Genomic DNA, 24612 nt, shown 5'->3' on the forward strand with positions numbered 1-24612 from the left:
TCCAGGTTCAAATTTGATCTTCTATATTTGCCAGAGTGAGTGCAACCTGTCTGATCTCAGCAACTACTCTGGTGAGTACAATGTCATCACAACTGATAACAATAATGACTAAAACCACAAAAATAAGACACAAGTGCAATAAACTAGAGTTATCCTAAAATAAAAAGGTTAGGGGTTGAAGATTAAAGTGTCAGTGTGTAACATTTTGGGGATCTATTAGCAGAAATGGAATATAATATTCATAACTAGGTTTTCTTTAGTGTTTAATCAGAATCAGAATCAGAATTGTGTTTATTGCCAGGTGTAAGAGATTTACACTAGGAATTTGCTTTGGTTATGTTGGTGCAAGTCAAACAGTATAATAACAAAAGAATAGATAAAGACGTTAGAATAAAATAGAATAAAAAAAAAATTGAAATTCTAAGAATATACAATATACAAAATAAGCAATGAACAAAAATAATTAATCACCTGATAATAAGAATTGTTGTGTTTTCGTTACCTTAGGATGAGCCCTTTATATCTACATAGGTCCTCTTCACGGAGTCCACCATGTTGCTCCACCATCTTTCTACAGTAGCCCAGAACGGACAAACCAAACACTGGCTCTATGGAGCCTTTCACGTTTTTACATTACCTGAAGGCCACCGTAATTCTCCGACATACTTGTGTGGTTTTGCACTCGGCGCCTCACGTTACCGCAGTCTTTGAAAGGGAGGAGTGAGTAGAGGGTTATTCAGTTGGTTGCAATCTGCAACCAGACCATTAGTTGCCACCAAATACCACACACTGTCCCTTTAAAGCTGCACTAATCAATCATCTTACTTTTAACGACTTTTAATACAACCATACTTACTTAATAGGGCTATTTTTTTTTATTTTTTTTTTTACAAATTCAGTGTTTTCTTCTCCCTGACGTTTGGCCATTGTTCTATCAGCTCTTTGATTGTTTTACTACTTACTTTTCCAACTCGAGGCTATTTAACAGAGAGGAAAGGCACTGTATATATAACTGCTGTGTTCGGTCTTCACTGTGCCCTTATCCTGTGAGATCTGTTTTAAGTTTATATTTTAAATAATAATACAATACATACACATATACATACAATACTTTTAAAAATATAAATTTCATTTAGTTTCACAGTAAGGAATGGAAAGCTGAGATATAGGCCCACTGTATATTTTTGAAAAAAGGTTGTCTTAAACCCCTTAAAACCAAGAAGGCCTTGCGACCACCCGTGAAGCGTTGGCGACCCCTAGTGGGGGTCGGGATCCCCAGGTTGGGAACCAGTGCTTTAGCAGACGTAGTCATTTTTAAGGATGCAAAGGAAGTCGGGTGATGTTATTATAGAGCGCAGGGTTGATTCTGAGGAAGTGACCAAACACACCGATTAATGCAGCTTTAAATGTCCAGTTATTGTTCCACCTGCATAAAGAGATTTATCATATTTAGCGCTTTAGCATGTGTTAATAAACAAGGTGTGAACATCTTCGCCACATGTGCTCCTCAGGCCGACAGGAGAACAAGTGAAAAACACGGATGTCTTGTGCTGCATCTACAATGGAATCCCCGTGGCGACACACTCGGTCGGACAGCAGCTCCAATTCAATATTCCCATGATGAATTACTATCATTGTGTAGCAGGAATTGGGAGGCCAGCCAAAGCCTATTGAAGTTTACAATGACATTAGCGGAACAATTGTGTCCCAGGAGATCCTGGGGGCTGCACAGAAGGCATTGTTCCCCAGGTGGCACAGCGGTGGGTCTGTGCCGGGCCCGGCTCTGGTCTCAATATGCTGATGACAATAGGTGTTAATTGAGGATGTGAAGGAAGCTAGTGCCTCGTAACTTTTTACACTAATGCACCGCTTCCTGTCATTAACCCTTATGAGCAGCCCAGCGAGACACATTCACACACCTGTCCTCATGTTTGGCCAGATTTAGATATTCTTTATAAACTTGGCTTGTTTACAATCTGTCTTATCATCTGACTTATTATGAACAAATAAAAAAAATCCAGTTGGTAATAACCCCAAATTATTATTTAAGGTGACTCACCGTCAAAAGGCAACTTTAAGGAAAACAGCTGTTTCCTCAGACAGCACAGATACAGAGGGACAGGAAGGGATTATTTTTGATTCTCATGATTGAATCAGATATTCAGGTTACAAGTTTTTGTTTTTTCATTTTCATGAGGTTACTTTAGAACAATCCAAAGGGTTTCTTTTTATGTGTAACTACTTTTAAAGCAGCAGTAGGTAGAATTTGATATGATTTAAAAAAGTTATTATATCCTGACAGTAGTGCATGAGACAGGTAATCTGAAAATCATGTGCCTCTGTGTCCTCCAGTGCTCCTAATGGCATCTGCAAGATTTCACAGACCGGAGGAAAACAACCAATCAGAGCCGAGCTGGAGCCTGCCGTCTCTGAGCAGCTGTCAATCACTCGTGAACTCCGATCAAACGGTCAAACTAGGCAGCACTGATCAAACATAAATCAATATTATGTTACTGAAATGCCTATTTCTCGTATAAAATGTTTTCAGAAACATCTTGTAGTGTACTGTTTAAGAGTTGAGATCAGTTGAGGAAATACCAAGCATCGCCCACCAGTCGGAGCAAACTTTCTCATGCAGCAGGACAAAAAACAAGTAAGCCTGAAGGGGTTTATTTCACAACAATGACCCGCTAGCTGTTAATTATCCCACTTATTACACAGTTACTTACTTAAGAAATCAATAATTTGACACAAAAACGATCTGCTAGAGTCCGACATCAAAACTGCACCCATAGCAACGGTCTGTTATACATAGCAACGGTCTGCTATAAAGAAATAACAGACCGTAGAATGACACGATTGACCAATCAGAATCGAGTATTCAACAAAGCCGTGTAATAAATCTAGATATTGAATCTTATCCCAATTATGGAAATAAGAGTTTGAACAGCTGTGTGTGTGTGCGTGTGCGTGTGTGTGTGTGTGTGTGTGTAAGTGAATATGTTTGGATAGGAGCTTCCCAGCAAGCAGGACACAAGAGCCGACCTTTGCTCTCTTTCCCACTGAAGCTGAACTGGTAACAGAAAACAATTACAATATTTTTAACTTTGTGTGTGTGTGTGTGTGTGTGTGTGTGTGTGTGTGTGTGTGTGTGTGTGTGTGTGTGTGTGTGTGTGTGTGTGTGTGTGTGTGAGTGAGAGAGAGAGAGGGGGGGGGGGGAGGAGACTGAAGAGTGCATAAGCAACTAATACGGTATATGCAGCAAACTTGCAGTAATTTATTGTAACTGTATAGATCACACGACTTCTCCCAAGAAGAAGGAGGAGTATATTGTTTACCTGATCTAAAAAAGGGAGAAGAAAAGACAGACAGCAAACCTGTTTTTGGAGGAAATATTAGAAAGTCTATAATACTTGATGAGCGCATGATATTTTAAGAAATCCCAGAGATCCCATAGGACCCATTGTGAGGTTTATCTCCACTTGGGGATAGCGTCTTTCTTCGTAGCCAGCCACTAAACTATCCTAACAGGCATTTTAAGTCATGAAATTTACCTTGAAGAGAGAATTGAATGAATGTGCAGTTTTGAGGGCATCTAGTGTGTGATGGTGCTGTAAGCATTTAATGTTTGTGTGCATGTAGGTGAAAAGGCCAAGGCCAGAGATGGATATAAAGAAGGGAGGAAATGGAGGTCAAGGCTGAAAAATGGCAGTAGGAAGTGATAAAGAGATTATGAATACAGAGAGTATAGAGGTGGATTTGTGTGAAGGGAAAGAGAGAATAGAAAGGTGACGAGAAGGGTTGCAACGTACAAACGAGAGGTGTATTAGGGATGTATTGAGGAATGGAAAGAGTGGCAAAGAAGAGGGAAAGCAGTGGATGGGAGAGAAAGTGTGAGAGAGAAAGAGGCAACTGGTGAGAAGACAAGAGAAGGAAGATATAGGAAGAGGAATAAAGAAAAGAGAAGAAGGTTTATCATTCACCTCCTCTCTTCCCCGTGCAGCCCATCGGACCTCAAGGGCTGCAGGATGAAGTCCTGATGGCTCACTATCACCTCCAGGGTAAGTGATGTGATCTACAGCAACACTGAGCAGGTGAATAAACAGACCTCGCAGTAACGGGAGGAAGACCGCACATGCTCCAGGGGCCGACCCGGCGCCGCAGATTTGTGGGCCTGTAATGGGAACACGTGTAAGCTACTGACATGTGGGGCTGTAAAACACAGCTCCAGCTCCGAAGGCCTCCAAAACACCCTGAGTGTTTAGAGGTTTTTTATTGTTGTTTTTTTTTGTCAAGGTTGCAGGAATCAAATACAAATCAAAACAGTATCTGACTCCATATTTTGGAAAATGTGCTTATTTGCTTTCTTGCTGAAATTTAAATGAGAAGATCGATACCATCATATGAAGCTGGATCCAGGAGGTGATTAGCTTAGTTTAGCATAAAGACCTGGAAACAGAAGAAATAGCCATGGCGAAGAAAAAAAAAGAGCATTTCCCAGAATGTCAAACTATTCCTTTGAAACTAGTAAACTTGAAATTTAAACATTTTTAAGGTGCAGGTGCTTAAAACTAGAATGTATTTTAACGCAACTTAATTTAGGAGTTAATAAAATGTGAATTTTGCTTCTTGACATCGTCGTTATAGCCGTCAGCTATAACGTAGTTAACACCTCCCTAAGAATATTCCAGACCAGTTACTTTGTTTAAGTTTAATAATCAAATGAAAATAGTGCTCAGAATAATTTCAACTTAAAGGGGCACGCCACTAATTTTAGTAGTAAAGAAAGTTCAGATTACTTGTTACAAGGAATGCTTCTTGTACTGTGCTGTAAAAACAGTTGAATAATGTCTTTGAGTTTGAGAAAATAACCGGGGTTACCCTGGTAACCAGGGTGTGGGGTATGAAAGAAGTGGGTGGGAAGTTTGACCCATACTGGACTAAAGTCTCTTGTAGGGACTAAAAGTCTCGTGTAGTGACTAGTATGGATGTTTTTCACCTGTCTCTTGTGAGTGCCCCAACTTTATCAAAGTGCAATTAATCAATCGATGGAGTTTTGGCTTTAAGATTTATACGGAAGCCCTGAGAGGCAAGTTAGAAAAAAAAATTCCGTTGGTTCATTTTCTAAGTCTGATCTTAATTGTTTTCTCTTCTGTGTTTATGACTTAAGAACAGGTGAAAAAAGGGTTTTGCCAAGATAATCTTTCTACGTTTCTTCTTTTTTTTTCATCTGTGCAGCAGCTGGGGAAAAAAACGTTTTGCCAGGTGATTTTTTTTTTTTCAGGATCCTTTTTTTTCTTTTTAAGTGTTGTTGTAATACTCATTTTGGCCACATGAGGCTGAAGTGCACCTCTACTCCATGTTCTAAATAGGACTAAAAGCATTCATGTTTTCTTGCAGGTGAGTTTTTAGCTTTTTTTTTCACCTGTTTAAGAGATGAAAAAGAAAATGCGAAAATATTATCCTGGCAAAACTTTTTTTCCCCATAAACACAGAAGAGAAAAGAATTTAGATGAGACTTAAAAAATAGATCACAAGAATTTTTTTTCTCACTTGCCTCTCAGGGCTTCCGTAACATTTTGTTCATCCTAAACTAACATTATAACTCTCTTAAATTAACCCTTTTCCCAGTGCAGTTTCTAATACTGATTAGCGTGTAAATTGTCAATCAATTGACAATATATTTTGAGTAACAACACAAGCTTCAAAATGAACAGGATGTGTAATAATAGCTTTGTTTTAATCTTATCCTTTAATTTCGCGTTTCCTAATACAGTATATTGTAATGCTGCGCATGTCATTGTTCCCCCTGTTTTTCAAATCACTGGGTGTTCAGTTCATCTGTCAACTGGATAACCCTTTGCCCTCGTCAGGCTGCGTGTTGTGAGAGCGTAGTGAAAGAATGGTGCATATACCACAAATGTCATGCCCTCTCCAGGAGGAATAACAATGGAAGGTGGGCTTGGTTAAGGGCAACAAGCGGGGGAAATACCACGCTATAAATATGTTAGAAGTGCTGCGTCTGAGTCTGTGAAAGGTCGGTGTTGACTGACTGCGGCGGTTCTGGATTTAAGACGCTGTAAGGGGGTGTAGACTGTAAGCGAGAGGAAAGAAATGGGCGCTGATTATTCTGGGTCAGTGGCCCATACCTTTACACACACATGCACCTCTCACAGCTTAAGTTGATATACTGTAAAGGCTTTTTTTTTTCCCTCGCTCACATACTCATACACGCTGCTCGCCAAACTCAATACTGTTTCCTGAGTCCAGCAGAATGTTTTCTAATCTCTCCAGAGTTATGGTACATTACACATGTTATGGCTGCAGCAGACTAACCCTCCGCTGAACTACAAAGAAACTCGACATAGGTGAGGCCGGAGTCAGAAAGGGGCCCGAGCTCCGTTAAGTGCTCCCACATGTGCTGTATTTAACTCGGTATGTGTACGTGTGCCAACTTTTTCATGTCTGCATTTTACTGTGCAATTAATTCTTAGGAATTTAGGCGCCCCACATGGATGTATGCATGTACCCTATGACATCATTCTTGCTTTAGTGTTTGTCTTTGCATGTGTCTGTAGTACATGTGTGAGCCACACATCAGGCCTGAGGACCATCAGCAGAGATAAGCTGTCTCAAAATCTTGGCTTCAGAACTGTCTAGACTGGTTTTCCTCAAAACTTTTCCAACTGAATCAACGTTCCCAACGTGAGTGGAGTAGATTGGCACAGTGTCACAGGCTCGATCCCCAAATGCATTCCCCATTGTTTAAAGTGACTGTCCCTTTAGTGCGGTCATACTGTGGCACACAGATTAACGACTAGCTGGTAAACATGGCGTTTTTAACTGAGCCAGATGTTTCCCTCAGGAGTTAGACCAAAAACAGAGCTAAAAACAACTTGCTGTTGTATAAGTGTTGTAGTTTTGGTCATGACTCATACCAGTTATGATAACTTTTTACTCATCATTCTTTGATTGCTTGGATCTGGAGATGTGGCCACAGCTTTAAAGCAGAGGGACTACTACTTAAACCCATGGATGGATTATGAGACAATGAGACATGCAAAAGGCCCCACCACCTCTCTTACAGGAGCAAGACACAAAACCTTGATAGTGGTTTAGCTTCTTTTTGTGGTCATTCTGTGTCTCTGTAGTAATTTTAAGTCTTATTGTAGTTGCTTTGTGTCTCTCTTTATTTGTTTTGAGTCTCTTTGTAGTTGCTGTGTGTCCCTTTGTAGTCATTTTGAGTCTCTGTAGTCGTTTTGAGTCTCTTTATAGTTGCTTTGTGTCTATTTGTAGTCATTTTTGTCTCTTTGTAGACATTTTGAGTCTCTTTGTAGTTGTTTTGTGTCTCTCTTTATTCTTTTTGAGTCTCTTTGTAATTGTTTTGTGTCTCTTTGTAGTCGTTTTGAGTCTCTTTGTAGTTGTTTGAGTCTTTTTGTAGTTGCTTTTAGTTTTTGTGTATATGTTTTGTGTCTCTTTGTAGTTCTTTTGAGTCTCTTTGTAGTTGCTGTGTGTCTCTTTGTGGTAATTTTGAGTCTCTTTGTAGTTGCTTTTAGTTTTTGTGTATATGTTTTGTGTCTCTTTGAAGTTGTTTGAGTCTTTTTGTAGTTATTTTGTGTCTCTTTGTAGTTATTTTGTTTAACTTTGGGCATGTGCACAGTAGGCCAACCTACCAACCTGAAATCACTTATTGTTGCTGCAAGATCTAATGGAAGTCTGGGTAATACGGTAACTTTAACGTTTGGCATTTTCACTTTCTAACAAGCAATTTAGACAATATTGTTCATGGTGACCTTTTCGTTGGCTTGTGTGGCCGTCCGTTGCTTTTCTTTGTAAATCTAAAGCAGAACTGTCATATCCAGAGAGCATAAAAACAAAGCTAAAAACGATGGTGGCCAAAACTACGAAAATAAGACCCAGATTGTACAAACTGAGTTTCTACTGAACATCTCTCTGCCTCCTGGTCGCTGCAGTGTCGCACTACTTTTAATTTGTCTCAGTATGAAATACATAACTTTTTAATTTCATGTGTCCTTGCAGCATGAAAGCATACAGCACAGTACATGTTCTCACTTTCCAAAGGAACACATTTTAAACTCCTGCCTCCACTTTAATAATAAATGGAGCTTTGCCAAGGACTTGGCTCCAATCATTTAATGCGGGAAGGTTCAGAATCTGCATATCTTTGAGGCCCTGTCAAGCGTGCGGTGTTGCTAGCCCTGATAAATAATGAATGGGCTGCGTGGACGTGAAGGTTAAGCCACGTAAACCTCGTCTCACTCATCTGTCACTGTCCGCACCATCATCACAGGAACTGAGCCTAAAACATCTGTTGGCCTCAGCTCTAATGGGGAGTTTCTAGTAGAAAAATAGGATGTGTAGTTGTTTTATTCCATGTGTTTGGACATCTGCCCGTCCATGTTGCCACAACCAATTAGGTTTACTTTGCTTTATTTCATTATTCAAGCAGGTCTAGGCCTATTCTCTGACATGTGGTACACCCCCTGGGTTAGCTGGTAAATGGCTAATGATATGAGCTGAAGCCATTGCAGCAAGTAAACACCGGCCAACACCAACAGAGCTACGCAGAAGAGCCTCACCTTCCCTTCAAGGCCGTCAGTATTTCACTGCTCTGCTTTTGGGAGCTGAGCTGTCATTTTAATGCTCACTCTTTATTGCTTTTCCTGCTGTTGGTCCGTCTTCCTGCCCACGTGTGTGAGTGTGTGTGTTTCTCTCTCTGTCTAACTCCAGATATCATAGCGTTGGTCTAGCAGAACGCAGCTCCGTTGCCATAGTACTAGCTGGACAACAAGTGTACACAGTGGTGAAGATTAAGACGTGCAGGCTGGAGCTGGCAGCGAGCAGGCGAAGGGCTCTGCTGTAACTAATGATGCTGTGTTACAGTGCCAGGGCATTCCTTACTGCTTTTCCATGAAACTACACAAGGATTTCCAGAGGAATTGAAAGCGATGGATAGAAAGGCATGGAAAGAGTATATAGTTCTACGGTATGCCTGATGGATACAGCTGGCAGCTGTTTTGGTCAGAACATCTGGAGTTAGCGGCCTCATTAGATGAAAGATGAGTGCTGGATGAGTTTGAATGTATCTATAAAGTTAAAATAAATACAGTCTCTCTGGAGGCTTTGTGTGTCACTGCTGACGGGAAGACAGAGCCTGGGGTGAGCAGGTTACTGTTAATCTATCCCATTTCATAATCTACTGACGGTGTTGAGTAAAAGCTGAGGTATGCTTGGAAACAAATTCAATCTTACAGTATCTCATCTTAAAGGAATAGTTTGACATGTTGCAAAATGCGCTTATTCGCTTTCTTGCTGAGAGTTAGATGAGCCAAAATCAAAAATAAATGAATAAATAAATAAATGACACGATAAATAAATAAATATGCCATTAAAAGTAGCAAAAAACATATTAAAAATGAATGCAGTCATTAATCAATTGATAAAATGTGACATAAATTTATTTTTATGTTTTAATTTGCTTTTTTGTTACCTTTGTATTAATTTCCTTATTTATTTACTCTTCTGTTTAATTTCCACTTTTATTTATTCATGTATTTATTTTTATGATTTGTTTAATTTATCTATTTATGCCTGTATTTTTATTTATGTATTTATTTATGCATTTATTTTTTATATTTTTTTTTTAAATTTATGTATTTATTTATGTGTTTAAGCATTTATTTATCTAGCCTGGCTCAGTCCAATCCATAAGTACCACTAAAGCTCATTAATTAACACACTCTTGTTTGTTTAATCCACACAAAACTGAAGTGTAAAACCGACAATATGTGGTTTTAAGGGAGGTATGTGCCAGATTGTATTTCTTGGCTGGGCGCTGTGGTTTCATATTTACTGTACAGACATGAGAGCTTTAAACTGTCTCTCCTCAAAGACATTCATGGTGCTGCACTGGATTAATGACAGAAGTAGTTGAGCAAAGAGGCCCCTGTTGTTGGGTCGTAGGCTCACATGATCACTTTCCTTCTGTCTATTGGCTGGCTGCTAGTGGGCGGGGCTTATCAATTAACTCAGAGACTCCTACATATTATACAGAGACACATTCTGAATTTATACAGATGTTGATTACTTTTTATTATTTCACAGCCTCTGAATATTTAATTCTTCTAGAAATATTTACCCTGTAAAATGATATTCTATAAATCAAAAGAGCAGATTCAGAAAACTTTTGCATAATGTTTCATTAATTATATTTGTTCACAATATAATTAATATAATATATAATAAAGCGCGTCGGCTCATTCAGGTGCTCCCCATATCAGACTATCCGGACCAGCACATGCCTTTTACAGTAACCATGCTCCACACTTTCCGTACACTGCCTGACATGATGCACCACTCCGTATCTTATTTTCTGTGTATCTCACAGTGCTAAATGTCATCTGTACTCACCTACAAAGCCAAAGAACATCCACTATTTGAGCAGTGAGACTCAGAAAGTGGCTTATAAGGTTACGCCTTGGCCCAATAATAGATGAGTTTATCATTTAATGATATTTATCTGTTGACATTTTATGTGGAAGAGCTCGTCCTGACTTTTTGACCTATCAAAACAAATCAAATGTCTCTCTGTAACTGATTAGCTCCAAATTAGGATAATCTAATTTATAGACTTTTTTTCAACATATTTTGAATACTTTGTCGCTTTCCTTTTCCAGCACACCACAAATTGTCTCCGATACAATAGGCCCACTTGTAAAAACCCGAGTCTTGAACGTCAGCTGTAATTTTGTGGCATGATTTCAGATGACCACACTCTTTCCTCTGGACAGAAACAGCCGGCAGTAGCAGCAGCGCTTTTCCTGTGAGTACAATACACTGCCACTACTATCATTGTTCTCGTTGCCTGGCCAGCGTTCAGATAATGCAGATGTGGTCGGGTCAATCTGGAAATCTTCACACGATAAAGCCAGATTGACCAACACACAAATACACACTCCCTCTTATCAGATTGGAATCCTTTTCACCTCATGTGGCTTAAACAATGTCTCCATGTGCTGAGGTTGCCGTCATCTAAGGAAAAATTCGCCTCACCTAGCAGCTGCACTTAAAACAAAAGAGCTTAGGCAGCAACTTGAGGCATAAATTGAGCCATAACGGTAATGCATTTTAATGAGCCCGGACCGCGGAGGCCGTCCTGGAAATAGACGCAGTGTGGTCCATTTCCTCTGCAGATTTTTTAGGCCAGGGCCGGTGTGCATGAAAATGGGCTGCTGCGGAGGAAATGGGCTTTTGTGTAGAACACATTATGCCAGAATATATAGTCCTGAATGGATCGCTGTGGACCGCTCTGCCTACACTCAGAATTTAATCTTAGCACACTGAAAGCACATTTAAGGAAACCTTCCTCTGCTAATCTATTATGGCTGAGGGCTGGTCTGCTCTGCTGCCTGAAAGAGACATATAAATGTTGCAAATTCAATGTAAGATATCAGTAGCTTTGAATTCCAACCATGGATTTCTTAATCTTGCATTTAAAAAAAAAAAACTTTCTTGTTCAACAAGCGAAATTTCAACATCCATCTGAAACATTTAAAGCACTTCAAGTTGTGATCTTTAAAGGCGAGAGAAAGAGCAGCTTTTACAAAGAAAAGACTTGCTCTGTTAAATGTGTGAACAAAGGCCAACACATCACTGACAGTGTTGGTATTGTGCATGCAGCAGCTGATTATGCTGTAAGACCCTGTTCTTTACTACGTGGTTAACACTCTGTTTCTTTCCTCTGTTTCTCATTCACCGATGTGACCAGCTGTGAAACCAAACAGGAGAGATGGGACTTTACAGCTAAAGACGAAGGACCAGGTAAGACTGGCTCTGGTTGATTTCTAGATATATTTGGTCAAACACGCTTTAGTTTTAAGTTGTTTCTTGTCGTCTTCAATCATTGGCACAATATAAACACTTGATACCAAGAAAGTATTACTTAAAGGGGAACTGAATGAAATGGAAGCTAGAGCATCTTCAGCGTCTGTACTGTGAGTATACCACAGTGAAACGGAATATTTGAGCGGTGTACAGTTGCGAAAGGGATTTCAATAAAATCCTTTGTATTTGATTGGACCGCTAAAAAGTGGGCGGGCTTGTCGCCAAATGTTTCAGATTGATTGATGGATGGATGGATGCCATGATATTATTGGTTTGTACTAGTTTGTGATTGGATTTTGATCTAATTTTTTTGCATATATTGTTAAATATGTGCACAATATGACCGGGGATGTGATCTAAAAGGGTTAAAAAAGGCATTTTTCATTTAATCTTGTCTTTAAGGATTCAATTCAATATTTGTGAACATGAGCTCCTCTTTCTCAAAACCAGAAATCAGAGAAGTAAGTCTCAAACTTGTGATGTCATAGGGTATTAAGTCTGGAGCTGCTCCATAAACAATGAATGGGAGACTGATTTTATGAACCCATAAAATGTTTGTTTCCTTTTTTTTTTATACCCAAATGAGCTTTATTCTATTGTCGTGTTGTCCTTAAACTTGCATTCTTTCTAATAGCCAGCAGGGGGCGACTCCTCTGGTTGCAAAAAGAAGTCTGATTGTATAGAAGTCTATGAGAGAATGACTCTACTTCTCACTTGATTTATTACCTCAGTAAACATTGTTGACATGAGTTTATGGTCTCTTTATGGTGTATCTTCAATACAGCATGATGTTCATTTAGTAAATTATGTTCCCATTTAGAGTCAGATAGACCATAAAGCAGGGGATGCTTTAGGGCGTGGCTACCTTGTGATTGACAGGTCGCTACCACGGCGTTGTCCGGTCTGGGAGTTTATGTTTTCGTTTTACAACTTTAACCCTTTCACTGTGTGATTTCAGTTCATGAAAGTTAATTATAACCTTTTTCGTTGCCTTAAATGTCTAATTCAGTGTTCGCCTGTACTTAGCTCCACCGTCTTGTGTCACTTCTGGTTGCAAAAAAACAATATGGCGACGGCCAAAATGCCGAACTCAAGGCTTCAAAACGGCAGTCCACAAACCAATGGGTGACGTCACGGTGACTACATCCACCTCTTTTATACAGTCTGTGGATTTATCACTTGGATTTGGGAGAGAGTTGTTCATGTTTATAAATATTTTTTGGACTGTCATAGGAATAACATGTATGGATTTTGTAAATGGGCGTAATTCCCCTTTAATGTTTTTTTGGGAGGATGAGATATTGAATGGAACAACTTAATCACTTGGCCCAAATGTTCAGGGAGAGTCCCGTTCATTTGAGAAACATCATATTTCAGACCTCATGATGAAATTCCAGCAAAAAAAGAGAAATTAATAAATAAAAACTCTCACGACTGCAGCGGAGCAGATCTGAGCGCTTAAGTCTGATTTCCTGAAATATCTAAATCATCCCGGTGTCAGGAGAGGTGGTGGGAGCGCTCTGCAAGGAAATTCCTCGCAGCGAGAAAGCTGGCAGTCACTCTGTTTGGATAAGCACACTGGGATCTGGCAAACAGAAAGAGGTGGTTGGCTCCAAAAAGCCAAGAGTGAACTTCATTAGATCAGATGAGTAAATGGGATATTGATGCTTTTTGTCCAAATGGAAAACTCATTTTATCCTGAAGCATTCAACATGATGTCTGCATCAGTATTCAGCCTTGGCATCTGTAAATATGTGTGGCTTGTATTCAGTGGAGAATAGTGTATGATATCCCATCAGCAGCTTGTTCTGAGCCTCATTAGCTGCACTATATGAAACTGCAATACAGTGGATGCACCGAACAAAGCCTACAATGGCCCTCTATTAGAGGAGGGATGTAATTTTCTTGTCATTTGCATGCTGTGTCGACGCGTACACTACGAGGGAACATGCAGAGATTCAATCTCATTTTATGTCATGCACAGTTTGTTTAAAAGGGAGAAATTGCAAGCAGGTTTTCCCATGATCAAAGTCATCCACAAGAACTGAGCTTCGCCTCAGTTTCCATGGAGTGGCTGAAAATAAATGCATGTTCACAGTCACGGTAAATTTACAAACCAGCGAGGGAAAATGAGCGCGCCGGCCGAGCAAAAAGCTCACGGAATGAGGCGTTAAATTAAATCCATTTGGACTGTTGACGTCACAGCAATGCTTTTCAACTGCATCTTAAAATGTCTGACATATCTCTCGCTGGGCCAAGAGAGGGAACATGTTGGCTGAGTGCTTAGGTTTTGTTAGTGATATTAAACACAGTCGGAGCACATTCACATGTATCGTGGGTTAACACTGGAAAGAACACTTGATTTGAACTCCCACTACATACAACAATAAATGCTTTAACACACTGTAATGCCCTTGTAAGCAGGACATTTTGAAGTGTGTATTGTCAATGACTGCAGTTAAGCTTATTATGATTATATTTATTTATAAGTACTTCTTCACTCTCTATGACAACTGAGCAAACTCCATCAGCATGAAAGCCACAAGATGTGGCTGAAAGGTCTGAAAGAAATCTAGTTAGTGGAATTTGTTTGTTTAACTACCATTTCCAAGGAACTTTCAATCTCAGGATGTCTTTGTGGCTTTTTAACACATTTATAAACTATTTTATTTTATTTTATTTATTTTATTTATTTTATTTATTGTATCTATTTTATCTATTTTATTTATTTATATATATATATATAATGTATATATGTGTATATATATATATATATATATATATATATATATATATATATGTATATATATATATATATATATATATATATATATATATAATATATAATGTATAAAGCACCAATGACCAACAATAAAATAAGAAATAAAGTAAAAACATGTATACATGTTATAATTATAGTGTGTTATCAGTTTGATAATTGTTGGAGATAAGGGGGAGTTAAAGTAAAGGGTTACCAGGATTTCCACATTGCATGCATACTATAACCTTGCACTTAAAAAAAACCTTTCTTTTTATTTTCCTTTTCTCTTTCTCATTCTCTCTCTCTTTCTCACACTCACACACATCAACACATAGTATATGGTTCCTCTATAGTCGGGCATTGTTAACCACGTGGCCACGGCTCAGCTCTTCGCCCTTATCAGTGTCGGGTCATGGTGGTATTTCCTGCCTGCAACAAGAGCAGAAGGTGGCACAGGATGAGTGCTGCTTCCTGTGCTGGCACACCCAACATGCACCCACTGGCCCCAACCGCTCGGCGCTGCAGTCGGAGGAAGAGTTGAAGCTCGCTCTCAATACACAGCGCTAATAACTCCTACTGTACATCTGTTTGCCTGAGATCAAAGATAGCTGCATGATGCTGACTATAGCGATTAGCTGAGAGCAGTTCATTTGCAATTCATTTGATCTGTAAAGGTGTTTTGTGCGCACTGGACAATATGTGACAAAACAAGGTGGAGGTGGGGAGAGGTCTGAGCCCTGAGGTGGACTCAACACCACAGCAGTGATGGAAAATGATACTTGAGCTCGGTAAGGCTGCAGGCTGCCTCAATCATTACTGGATGAGATATATTCATTTTTTAAAGGAGTCAATAATTTCTGCTGACATTTTATCAAGTGAATATCCTTAAATCCCTTAAAAATTCCATTTTATCGCTGCAGGGTATAAAAAACCCTACTCAAACAGCATCTGAGATGTTAGATCCCAGGAAACTTTACATAAATCTATAATGATTCAGGCTCTGCTGTAAGCCTAACCATCAGCTTAAGAATGACTAAAATAATCAATCAAATATCTGAGCTCTATATCCGAGCAGCTGTCAATCACTAGCAAACTCCGATCAAACGGTCAAACTAGGCAGCGCTGATCAAATATGAATTAATATTTGTGAGCTGGCCGCCATGTTGAGATCAGCTGAGAAAATACCAAGCACCGCCCACCAGGTGGAGGAAACGTCCTCATTTCACAGCTGAACAGTACACTACAAGATGTTTCTGAAAACATTTTATGTGAGAAATATGCATTACAGTAACAGAATATTGATTCTTATTTGATCAGCGCTGCCTAGTTTGACCATTTGATCGGAGTTTGCGAGTGTTGACAGCTGCCTCCGTTGAATGAACAGCCAATAGGAACGCGCTCTCTCTGAAATGACCTGTGATTGGTCAAAGTCTCTCGTCACCGGTTAGATTTTGTAAAGCCTGAAAACAGAGCCATGAGGAGGTGCAGAAGTCTGGTTATCTCTCAGAACATATGAATTACAATATGCTGAAAGGTTATTATGGAATTTTTGCCCAATGATGACAAACATATTCTGCCTACTGCTGCTTTAAGGGCCTTCAGATAACCAGTGAAATAATGTGATAATCAAAACGCATCATGTCCACGCTTTCAGCGGGGGGAGCTTTGACTGGACAATATTTGATTTTAAATAAAAGGATACATGTCAGCAAACCACTTCATTAGTCTCACTTTGCCTATGATATCTTTTAAATGTTGTTTTAATACCCTCCAATTAAGTGCTTTCATCTTTGTGTGCCAACCTCTCGAGAGACCCCGCCACTCCAACGGGGCCCCTCTGGGTAGAGATGTGACATTAGCATATCGTCTGCTGCCATGTTTACTGCGGAAACCTCGTTTGGCTGGAATGTCGTTTCATCCCGACGTCGGCGCAGCCTTTCCCATGGGAAGTGCACAAGACGAATCTTTTGGTCTGATCACGGGGGAATCTGCAGATGTTTGTAAATACGCACGCGGCCGCTGAGACCAGGGAGGACTTGCCCTTCAAACACTCTGATGTTGAATGTTTATTACAAGTGGGTTCCTTGGGAAACCATGATCACTGGGCTCGCTCGCTGAACATATTTGGAGTGCGGCCTGTTGCATGTCGTTGAGAATTGGGGTTTTCTTTGCATATACGCCCATCCCCTCCATCTCCGAGCTGCACATGATCCCACAATGAGCCGACTGTAGATCAGTGGATGCTGTTTGTGTATTACAACCTTCAGTGACATTTTCAGTTCAAAAGCTTGATTTTGGCAGCCCTCGCATTTACCAAGTTGAGGGCAGGATAAGCTACAGAAGTGTAACCTTATTACATCTTATAGCAACATTGACTCTTATATATATAAACCACTCTTGTCGACAACCTGGGAAAAAGTAAAGGCCATTTTCACAGCAGACATTTGACTTGTTATAGCAGGAAAACACAATGACATTAAAGGGGACATATTAGGCTAGTGTTCATACTTGTATTTAGGGATTTCTAATAGAACAAGACATAATTATTTCGCAGACTAATGCTTTATTTTCACCCTCTTTTGAGCTTAGTGAGTTTCTTCAACCAAAGTATTTTCTTTTGGATTGTGTCTTTAAAATATTATATTAATGATCTGGTACAGTGAGATGCATCCTTAACCATAATAAAGGGGACATATCATGTTCATTTCCAGGTTCACACTTGTATTTTGTATAGATACTAGATCATGTTTACATGCTTTAATGTTAAAAACTCTGATTTCGAGAAAAATTTGGAGCACCTTTGCAAAGGTAGTTCTCAAGCTGTGGGTGGAGAGTGTGGGGCGGTAGGCCTATATTCTAATACAGTGGTTCCCCTTTTGGTTTAGCCTTTCAAAAACAACATTTTCACTGCGGTCAAAAAAAACGATTTGCTCTCCCGCTTGACGCACACACAGGTAAGGCCCGCACCTGGATTAACGGGTCAGTTTAGCAGCAATCTAACAGCACCATAAATTACATTTATTTACCCACAATAACAAAAAATCTGTTTTGGCTCCAACACTATTATAGTAAAATAATTAGGCTGACAAAGATCATTTTATGTATCTGCATACGCCTGGCGAATCCATCAAGACGCCATCACTTTATTTATGTTGACGAAACAAATTCAAATCTGAATGGTTTGTTGAATCACAAGTTTTTCTGATCTAGGCAGCCCACAAAAAATCGACTGGGTTGTCCTATTTCACAGTTTGTGGGTTGGCACCCCAGATACCCAAATGTATGAGCACAACTTCTGCTGTCTGGTGCTGGGCAGGTAGAGCGCAGTCGGTTTATCTGAGGTTTTCGGGCGGGGTGAAAACAGCTGCCTGCTGCGGCTGGAAAGTAAAACAGAAACCATGAAAACACCCCGAAGCTGAGTGGAACTGCAGAGTCGGACGATATTTCTCTGTGGGTTTGTCACCACAACTGACACCTTTCACAACACTCGTCGTTTGACCTATTGCTCAAGTTAAAGTGTTGATGAGTGCTGCTTCAAGTATCAAAAGTAAATGTATTTATTATGCAGAATGACCCCAATCACAGTGTTTTATCATTATATACAGTATGGTATTTTGTAATTATTACCAATGCAGAAACACGTAAGCAGGATTTTAATGTTACAGGTGGAACTAACTTTTACCTTTATATGCTATAGAGTTATTTAAACCAAAATAATATTATCAAGTCATATTTCATAGGCTTTGTTGTATGATTTATGTAAAAATATATATATATATAAATAACTAACTATAGTTGTCACATAAAGGTATATATTTTAAATGTAGTGAGGTAGAACTATCAAATTGGCATCAAGTAAAGTACTTCAAAACTGTGCTTAAGTACTTACTTAATACTTAGTACTTAAGCTGGGTTTCCACTAAGAAGTTCCTGGTCATTTTAGTCCCGGGACTACTTTTCAAGGAACTAAAAGGTTCCTTCAGCCCAGTCTGCGTTTCCACCGTCCTGCGACCTGCGAAGATTAGGCAAATTAGTCCGCTGATGTATGAAAAGCAACATGACATGGGATGAGGTCTGCTGGTGGTCACAGAGGTAAACACACACTCTTCAGTGTGCCCGTCCGTTTCATCTAAAAAACACATTGAAAAAATTAAATGTCAAGTAGTGTCTCAATGCGACGACATTTACTGATGCATATTTACTGATGCATATTTGATGTAATGAATGAAATGAAACAATGTATCTAAATCATCTGTTGAGTATTTGATGGTTATTTATTTGTGCTTTATAAGGTAACCGCCGTGCTGTCTGTCTCTTCTACTGCTCGCCCTTTCAGCTCACTCGCACGATCTCTCTCTGTTTTTTCTTTGAGTTGGGAATCCGACAGCAAATCCTAACTTTACTTTCAATGTCTTTGTTTTAATGTCATCCTAAAATGGTCATAAATCGATACTAAAGTACTTCCTTGTTTTGTGAATGAAGCGGTTCACAAGTTGAAGCCGCTGTGTGTGTGGTTTATCAATCAGTAAAGGTCATCCCTGCAAACCCCAGCCCGAAAGTTCCTGTATTTTCAGAAAGTACTACCCCCAACCAGGGTTTTTTTGAGTGGTAAAAAGTCCCTGGAAAATGTCCCTGGAACTTATTTAAGACCCTGGTCCCTGCGGTCGGAACGCAATGAGTTCCTCAAAAGGTTCCTTGTTCCGGAGAAAAGTTTCTGCAGTCGAAAAGGGGCTTTAGTTATTTTCCATGACTGTGTCAAAATGCTGTGACACGATGCAGCACGTTTTTTTTGCTGAACATATCTGCAAACACAAAGTATTACGATTCACGTGGCTTTTATTAATGCAGGGATTGCATGCCATGCATGTGTTTTCTTTTTAGTATGCATGAAATTCTTTGATATACTTGCGTTCACTCCCTCACATCAGATTGCGTCTGTGTGTAACCATATCTCCAGCCACATTACAGGGACTTCATATTGAACCATTTAATCGGGGACAGGGCAACTAAATCTTTCCCCCCTTCTTTTGCTGAAATAGTCTGTAATCAAGGTTTAGTGAATGGCATGACCATCATCTTCATCATCTTCTCTCTGCTCTCACCACAGGAGTAGTTACAGGCAGGACATGGGCTTCAGGCTTGTTTAACCCACCACTGCAAAGACCGCAGCATGACCCCCCTCAGAGCAATGAGATACTTTGGATGAATCTATTGTAAAAGCCACTGAAATGGTTGATGTGTGGCATTGTGCTCTAAGGAAAGAGATGGTTTTTCAAACATGATCAGCAGAGGAAGAAAGTTGTTTTTGCTGGCCTGTTTGTTTCCTTTCCTCTTTTTACTGCTTTGTGGTCTTTTAAATTTAGCACGAGGGTTTTGCTTTTGCTTTTCAATCGGCTTCGCAGAACGCTTGAATAACACGTTTATAGCAAGAGTTCGGGTGTGTGATTGTCAATAGGCAAGGCTTATACAACGTATACACACGTACAGATGAGAGAACCTCAGCTGACCTTACCACCTCTGTCACTTCATCTCCTCACATGAACCGCACCGAGAAACAGGATGTCGCCTGTCACACAGAGATGGAGTCACATGCCGGCCACGGCGTTTGCTCACATGCTTACTTCCCCCTCTCTCTCCCACCCCCCCACTGCAATGTGTTCTCTTTCTTAAACCAGCTTTGGCACAGTTTTGGACACCTATCAATGTCCTGCCAGAGAACAATAGCCCTAAACATGTTGTGATACCAAGGGCTGTAACCTTTGGAGCGTTTAAGATAAACTTTCCTTTCCTTCGCGGCGTCTGACTAACGCTGGGAAGACAAAGCCCAAAGCCTGTTCACAGCGGTGGGAGAAGACAGAAGAGAGGCTGTTGTTGTCAGAATGGGGGCCGTTGCGACTTCCTTCGGTTTACCAATGGTACCGACAAAACTGTGCCAATTCATTGTGTGGGAGCGTGTGTGTGTGTGTGTGTGTGTGTGTGTGTGTGTGTTATTGTTCATGACTCTGTATAAATGTGAACACAAACCAACATGCAAGCCGCGTTGAGTCAGATTTCCTCGGTTCTTTGCTCTTTGACAGAATTTGTGGCAAAGTGCGTGCAGTGAACTTAAAAGTGGGAGGTTGAGTGTAATAGTATTATCTTTCCTGTACACAGAACCGGCTTCCTGCATGTGTCTGTGGGTTCGAAACTATTCAAATGTGTTTGTATGCATGCTATATGAGTCATAGTCCTCTAGGAGTTGCAGTTGTGAGATGAATGCTCGTGAATGATCATTTAAAACGAATTTTAGCCATGCTGAGGGAACTGGTCTAGGGATGGCAGGTCAGGCCACTTTTGGTCCGGACTGAGATGTTCCAACAACGAGCTCATTAGATGGATTCAGTTGTATACAGAAATTCATGGCCGTCGCATTCTTGTTTTTTTGCAACCAGAGGGTGGAGTTAAGTACAACCAAACGCTGAATAAGAGATTTTTAGGCTACCAAAATGTTACAATTAACTTTCATGAACTGAAAACGCAATGTGAAAGGGTTTAAGTTGTAAGACGAAAACACGGCAACTCCCAGACCAAACAACGGCGTGGTAGCGATCTGTCAATCACAAGGTAGCCACGCCCTAAAGCATCTCCTGCTTTATGGTATGTTTGACTCTAAATGGGACCATAATTTACTAAATGAACATCATGCTGTATTGAAGAAGACTTGAAACTAGTTATTGAGACCATAAACTCATGTTTACAATGTTTACTGAGAAGTAGGCTCATTTTCTCTTAGACTTCTATACAATCAGACTTCTTTTTGCAACCAGAAGAGTCGCCCCCTGCTGGCTGTTAGAAAGAATGCAAGTTTAAGGCACTTCCACATTGGCTTCACTTCTCAGACCCGGAGGATGCCCACTGATTGATTGATTGTTGCACCATTCTCTCTTTACTCTCTTCTCTTTCTATCTTGATTTCACCTTTCACTTTCTGCCCCCCATCTTTTTTATGATCGACCCACATTCATCCTAAATCCTTAGAAGACACTTGAAAGCTGCACTCCACTGTATCTTATGCAGTGTTACTGTAACACCGTCAGATGATGTGAACTCTCTGGAGTGAAAGTGGTATCTGAGGGATTGAAGAGGCACATCCTGAAGCACATTCACCTGACAGATTGACATCCAAAAGACACGCTATAAGTGAGAGAAAAATGCCTCCACAATCTGAAAAAAAACATTTCATATTCCGGGTGCGTAGTCAGGTCCCTTAATCATGTGCAATGTAACTGAGGATGGCACTCATTTAAAATGACCTGATTGTTTTGTGCCACTATTCTCACAAGCAATTTGCAAGTTGTATTACATTTCTCTCTGCTGTGCAAATAGAGTACACATGTCCGTGCTTGTGGGACTTTAATAGCAGTGTTTAAAGATGTTTTTCCTTTGGCATGAGCTGTGTTTGTGCCTTTTATCCTGTAACAAAATCTTGATTGAAAGTGGTTTACAAAGACAGGCGGCGTGAGGTGGTAGCTGGCAGCGGGTGCAGCAATCCGTCAGCTTGCTTGCTTTTACAGCCAGTGGACCAGTCATCAGCAAATCAGTGACTAACCCGTCCCTCCTGAGCTGAGTGGATCTATTCAGGGGATTTTGTGAATCTGTGTGTGATTCATCATGGCAACATGAGGTCCTGCAGACACCTACTGTAGCCGGAACTATCACAGAGGAAGATTAGAGAATTTTGCCAGGTGTTTATATTTCTGTCTGGCTGTCTGTGGACAGATGTTGTCACAGTGATAGCGTCACAACCGTGCAAGATGCAGTCATGAAACTTTAGGGGTGTATAGTTGAGATCAAAATGAGGGTTGAGTTCGAAGATGGGTGTGATATGGCATAAATGTCATAAGACAAGAAACATAAACAGTAAATGAAGAGAAAATAAACACAAATAATAATAATAAAAAAATGTAAAAAGCAATAATCACTAATTTAGACTTGTCTGACAAAGGAAAATCTTGGTTGGACTCAGCTTTTATAGGCAGTCCAAATGGAAAATGTTGGTTGTTTAGAAGAAGTGATTTCAGGGATCTTTTAAAAAGGGTTGAGTAAATGAAATTCTTCTGTTGATGACAGTGGTTAAATTCCAATGCCAGTGGGAATTGACACCTCTTACCCAGCTGAAAAACTGGATTATTAATCATATTTCACCTGCTTTTAAGACTAAGCCTCCTTAAAAGCACATGCTGATCTGCACTAACAGAATTTCGATTTTCTTTTAGCCCACTGATACCTCCCAACCTTGTGCAGCTAAGACACGCTGACCTGCCAAACTGGTACAATTTCCTTCTGAAAAAAGAGCTTTCATATTTTTTAAGATGTGAGAAAATACAGTCTGCAATACTATAAATAACATAAAGAAATCTGCAATAGAAGTTAGTTTTTGTCATTTCTCATGTGAAATCTAAAGCTCAGAATTTGAATTTGAATTTTATAGTCACCTGTAAAAGAGGCAAAAGAGGCGTCCCTTGTGTAATGTGCTGCCGTGTATAATTTTAGGTACAAAGAACATGGTGTGCAATGGATGGACTGAAAAATCAAAATCTCATACAGTAGGAAGACTGTAGCAATGTCAAACTAAAACGATAATCTTCTTTCTAATCAAAACATTTTAACACAACTTATTGTCTAGAGAAAATTAATCCAAAATCAGAGCTGAACTTTCGCATAACTTATCAAATATCCTTCTCACAGTAAGAGCCATAAATTTGCTGTTTCTAACAGCAATTCAGCATCTTTCTAACTTTGCAATACTTGCCGTGCCTCGACTTAGCACTGACTGATAATTCAGTATTCCTGTGCGCCCTCTCCTTTTGTGGCACACTTCCAGTTGGCACTCAGTGCGGGGGAGAGATCTTATAAGAAATATGTGCATACAATATATGCATATAATCCTGTGTGTGGGAGAGACACTGCAGTCGCGTTATGCCACATTTCTTCCTACAGTGAGGTGCAAAGAGACTGACATCTCCTTTGTAATGTGCTGCACACAGCGCTTGTTTGCCACCGTTGTTATCTCAAGGCATGCGTCCAGAGATTTGTCATCAGGTCGCTCTGTTTACCTTTCCACTCGACCCGAGCAGTTTACAGGAACGCCAAGCACCTGCTATTGAGCATAATACCACTCAGGATGTTTGCCTGCCGCTTGTTTATCTGTGTTTGTGCGATGATGAGGTGGGGGAAAAAACCGTTCAAAGGCAAAGGAACACTGAGAAACTTGTGCAGGGGGAAAAGCTAAAAGTAACAGTGAAAGAAGGCAACACTAAAAAAGATCATGTTTAAATATGCCTGGGCACACGGGGGTGTTGTGTGTTTCCTGTTGAAGTGAAGCAGATAAAGTGAAGTTATAAAGGAGTTTGTTTGGGTGTTGTGGTCAGCGAGCAGGATGTTGTGACCCTCTGGGAGCCCACAAGTGCTGAGGTCACCGGGGAACGGCCGGTTTGGGCTCACACAGCGCTGTCGGATCTCCACCTTGTGGCTTGGACCCCATCTTGCAGTGCTGAACGGCTGCCTGGCATGCAGACTTGGACAAACAAACGCACACCCACACAGACCCAAAAGTAAAATAGGGTCAGTGAAATGGGCTAAACAAAAACTCCCCTAAAGCCTATATTTAAGCCTATATTTGTTTACTTTTTGGCAAAATGGCACCATTAAAAGTATACCGTATTATGAGTTACCCATGGATACAGTCAACTATGAGTGGATTACTTTGATACTGAAGACAACTTAAAAACGTCTCAGGCAAGTTCTGAAGTCATAAAGCGTCTTTTTTTAGCCTAATGTGGGACATTTCTTTGCATTTCAGACTTCTGGAATATATTGCAATATGAAGTCAGTACACTAAATCCACACCCAGTACCACTCCCAAATCTCCAGGATGTGTCCTAATCAAACCAAAAAAGAAAATGCAGA

This window comes from Sebastes fasciatus, chromosome 17 (genome assembly GCF_043250625.1).
Source record: "Sebastes fasciatus isolate fSebFas1 chromosome 17, fSebFas1.pri, whole genome shotgun sequence".
Lineage (NCBI taxonomy): Eukaryota > Metazoa > Chordata > Actinopteri > Perciformes > Sebastidae > Sebastes > Sebastes fasciatus.